Here is a 4928-nt window from a genome sequence, read left to right on the forward strand (position 1 = left end):
GGGAGATGTCACGACAGAAATACAGAGTTCTGGCATGAAACTCTAGATGGCGCAGTCCGATAGGTCTAACTCAATCTGACCAATGAGCTCGCTGCTCAACATTCAAATATATGACTAGTGTTTGCTGTAGCAGTTGCCGCTTGCTTCAGAAACCCACTACCTTCCTCAGCTCCACCTGTATAGATCTGCTACGAGGTGATCATGTATGCTATATGGGGGTTATTTAATGTATGTTATATTTGCAACAGCAATATTTCTTACCTGCTCACAGCTAGTGCTCGACCGATATATCGCCAAGGCTGATATATCGGCCGATATTTGGCATTTTTCAAATTGGCATCTGCCGATAAGTTTTTCCTGTTTGGTTGATGCGTTCGTGGCGGGACCTTTATTTTGTGCTCCCATTCTCCCTCGTCGTCGTCGTTAACAGTTCTTTCTAATACGGATTAGTGATGGGAAGTTCGGATCATTTTACCGACTCGGACCTTTGAGTCTCGTTCAGCAAAATGAACGAATCTTTTTTTTTTTTTGTCATTTCGTTCATTTTAGCAAAATATAATTAAAATGTGACATCTTACTTCCCTAACACGTCTACTACTAACGCAAACGTTGATCACAATACAAAACTATAATGCTATAAGAAACAGAAAATATTAATTCATTGTTTACCTGGGTCTTCAGTCTATGATTAGCTCACCTCACCTCTTATCTGACAAGTCTTCGGGTTTGAGTCGTTCGTTCATCACGTGAGAGCCCCATAAACTTAACCAATGCAGTCTGAGCTGGAAAGAGAATTGATTAGTTCAACTCTCGAGTCTTGGGGTTTGAGTCGTTTGTTCATCTCGTGACAGCCCCATAAGCTGTAACCTATGCAGTCTGAGCCGGAAAGAGAATTGGTTAGTTCATCTCTCGAGTCTTTCGAATCATTCGTTCTTTTGTCACGTGACGTGACAGCATTGGATAGAGAAATTAGTTCATTTACAAGCTTCCTTACAAATGGGTGCATAGTTGTTATTATTATTATTAGTAGTATTATCCTTATATTATTTACTTTTACAGTTACTTGATGCGTTTCTGGTCTCAAATTGTAGCTTTTTACTTCTTACAGTTTATAAATGTGGGATTTCTGTCATGATGGTTCTTTTCCATAACACTGAATGTTGTAACAGGGGTAATAAAGAGTTGGTTGTTGATTATTATTATTATTATTATTATTATTATTAAGTCTCTTGGCTCAGACTGCATAGGTTAAGCTTATGGGTCTGTCACGTGATGAACGAATGACTCGGGGGAAACCCGACTCGAGAGATGAACTAATCAATTCTCTTTCCGGTGTCATGAGAAATCGAGTCCCCCCTCGAAATTGGGTCCGGTTGGGACCCCGAGTGATGCCATTGGCTCAACAAACTTTTAATGGGTATTATTTTTAGCGCCTGATTACAATTCCTGCAAAATCGCGCTTTGATTTATGTTGTTTGAACTTCATTATAATGACCATTAATGTCTTTTTTAAATTACATGTTTCATACGCTAGTATCCGAAGCTATAGGTTGTGAAATCAAACATTTCTCGTTTTGATTGTTTTGTTTTTTGGTTAGCTCACGTACTAGCATAGCATACAGCTACCCGATTAGCCTGCTAGGTTAGCTTATACACCACGCATTTGCACTTACCATACATATTCACAACGAAATAGTAACATAAGTGTTGACTTTTGATCAGGCATTTAAAACCGCTACTGCCTTGGTCCTAAGCAGACCCGATTTCGAGGGGGGACTCTATGGCTGTGTTCGAAATGGCATACTTGCTTACTGCCCAGTACACAGTGCATACGGCCTACTATTTTTTTTATTTAAATTTTTTAAGAATGGTGTGTGAAACAGTATACAATAAGCAATAAATGTTTCAGAGTAGTATGCTTAAGTGCTGTCACATGACAAACACTGAACATTAATTCAGCACAGCTGTCAAGGTTGTTACCTTTTGAAACAAATGAGCTAACTGTTCTTTTTACAAAGGCTTGTTAATAAGGCTTCATACTAGTAAACAATGCTATATTGCCCAATTGAACTCATTTCATAATTGATTAACTTTACATATTGGACAGAACTAAATCAACACTGAGCTGTCTTTATTGATATTTTTGGTAGTTACACTAAGTGGAGATATATTAAAAAGCGATATATTCTAGTTACACTAAGTGCAAATAATGATCGGCTTTCACCGCGGAGTCCAGCCCGGAGTCGTCACATGTCCTTCCGGACGCTCCATCGTCGAAATCGCCGGCCGTGCCGTTCTCAAGCCCGCGCCTCTGCTCACTCTACCCCTCCCGCCATTCCTCACTTTATCCCCCGGCCTCTGCTCACTGTAGTGAGTGTGTGACGCTGTTTCGTTGTGAAAGCGGAACTACTTTGTTTGGCCTTCCAAAAATAGACACGACTAGAAATCAGTGGTTAAGTTGTATTTACAACACTGTTCCAGAACACTTCAACCCCGGATGTGTGCAGCACATTTTATGGAGGACTGTTTCCTGGAAGAGTAAACTACAATGCCGGCTGTTCTGACTCAAAGACTGTAAGTACGTCTTTTATATTTAAAGAGTTTTTTATATTTAAAGTGAATTTTTTTGGGCAGTGTAGAGTAGTGCTTGTTTTTTGTAATTTCTCCGATCACAAATGCAGACATGGTTTTATGTTTACGCGGCGCGATGCAAAGCAACGCGTAAAAAGACAGTATAAGTCATTATAATCCATAATTATGTCCCCACTGGATGCAACGAATGCCTAGTTTATAATGGGTTTTCATGTTTTTAATCATCGCTCCGGCCTGACAGCGCCTCATCACAATATGGTGAGGGGTGTAACATTTCCGTCTCATGCGTGAGGTATTCGGCCAATCACAACGCACTGGATAGCTGGCCAATCACAGCACACCTCGCTTTTTCAGACCGATGAGCTTTGTAAAAATCGACGCGTTTCAGAAAGGCAGGGCATAGAGGAGAAACAATGTACAGTATGTGGAAAATAATGTTTTTGTTTTACCTTGAACCGCATAAACCCATTTTATATAAATACACAAAATACTGTTCTTTTTAGCAGCATCATATGACCCCTTTAATTTTTATTGAAAATACATGTCTTTCTGATCTGCTATGTGATGGGAAAAGGAGAAGCATGAGTTTGACAAAAGCCAGGATCGAACTCGGTTCGACTGCGTCAAAAGCAAACAGCTCACGTTTTACTTGCTGGGCCACTGAAACTTCAGAAATGCAAGTGTCTTTTGCAGTGCTGTTAATCACAGCCAGACATTGGGTGTTAATGTAAATAGCCTCTGCCAACAAATTGGTCTATTTGTCCTTCGAGTAATACACTTCATTTCTTTTTAGAGCTACTTGACAGTGGAATTGAATTCTGTTTGCATAATTGAAATATTTTTATTTATATATTATATTGCATTATTATTATTATTATTATTATTATTATTTAATATCTTTGAAATCTGTACTGTATAAAGCGCTATAAATATAAAGGTGATGTCATTTGATGATCGGAAACGTGCTGTAGAGATTAAAGTACAATTTATGTCCCACTAACGATACTGTTTTTAGATACACAGCGGTAGTTTGTTGTTTATATGTATATACGTACAAATACAAGTGTTACATTTATAATTACTATTCCCCACCTCCAGTTCACTCACGCGTTTGAAGATGAAACGTCACATGGAGCGCATTGCGTTCTGGGAAACAGTATCCCATGCAGCGTCTTCAGATGCATACATCAAATTTCAGCCAATGTAGCAGGTAATCCGGGCATTCCATGCATACAGAAAATTCACATACTATTCACAGTATACACACAGCATACTGCAATATAGTATGGTAGTATGCCATTCTGAACAGCTTCTGTACTGATTTCAGTGTACTTGAGTTATATTTAGCAGATTCTGGTGAATATAGTAAATCATGCGGGTATTACATGCTTACAGAAAATTTGCATACTATGCACAGCATACATACTGGATACTGCAGAAATGGTAAGAGTAGTATGATATTATGGCATTTCGAACACAGCCTATTTCTCATGACACCGGCTCAGACTGCATAGGTTAAGCTTATGGGTTTGTCACGTGATGAACGAACGACTTGGAAAAACCCGAAGACTCAAAACAGGTGAACTACTTGACTAATTCCAGTACAGAACCATCCTATAGGTGAGAACCACTCCCCGACATGACTCGTTCTTCCCGAGTCACATTAAAGATTCGGTCAAAATGAACAAATCGTTCAAGAAGGACCCATCACTAATACGGATAGAAGTCTGTGTAATAATCAGATAGAATGGTTAAACAAAGGAATTAAAATGTTTACAAAAAAGTATTATAACGATTGCTTTTATATTATTAGTAATAGAAAAGCAAACATTATAATACTATCTCGTTTGCCGTCAGCACTCAGCAAATACGTATTTAAATCATTTGAACAAATCTTTGAATGTTTATTAATGTACATTTAATTTCACAAATCTTGCAAACTTAGTCGAATCTAGTTGAGATCTTGTGAAGTGTGCATTTGTATCCTGCATGATCGGGCTGTGCAAATTGAATGCGGACAGGAGGAGAGTTCAGCCTCACTGGAGATGCGCGATCGACAAACTTTAAACTCGTGATTTCAAATTATGCTGCGCTTTATCCATTTGCCCACTGTCATATTCATGTAATTTTCACTGTGTGTTGTATGTAAAATGACTGTTACCTTGGCTTTATTTGAAAAAATATGATTCCCAATGCACAAACTTCCCAGATTACTTGGTGCCCTGTTGGTTACTATGTTGACTTTTTATTAAATATTTATTTGTGAAAAATACATTGTCATCTAAAGTATAAGTGTGTGTGTATATATATATATATATATATATATATTTTTTTTT

At 38.1% G+C, this 4928-nt stretch overlaps 1 protein-coding gene across 1 annotated transcript in view; it reads right to left on the reverse strand.

Moving 5' to 3' along the window:
* LOC107563819 (stromal interaction molecule 2-like) overlaps nucleotides 1–4928 on the reverse strand; it is an 18054-nt gene that overhangs the window by 7761 nt on the left and 5365 nt on the right. The gene's annotated exons all lie outside the window — the stretch shown is intronic.

The sequence above is a fragment of the Sinocyclocheilus grahami genome, unplaced genomic scaffold (assembly GCF_001515645.1).
Source record: "Sinocyclocheilus grahami isolate Dianchi unplaced genomic scaffold, SAMN03320097.WGS_v1.1 scaffold25.1, whole genome shotgun sequence".
Classification (NCBI taxonomy): domain Eukaryota; kingdom Metazoa; phylum Chordata; class Actinopteri; order Cypriniformes; family Cyprinidae; genus Sinocyclocheilus; species Sinocyclocheilus grahami.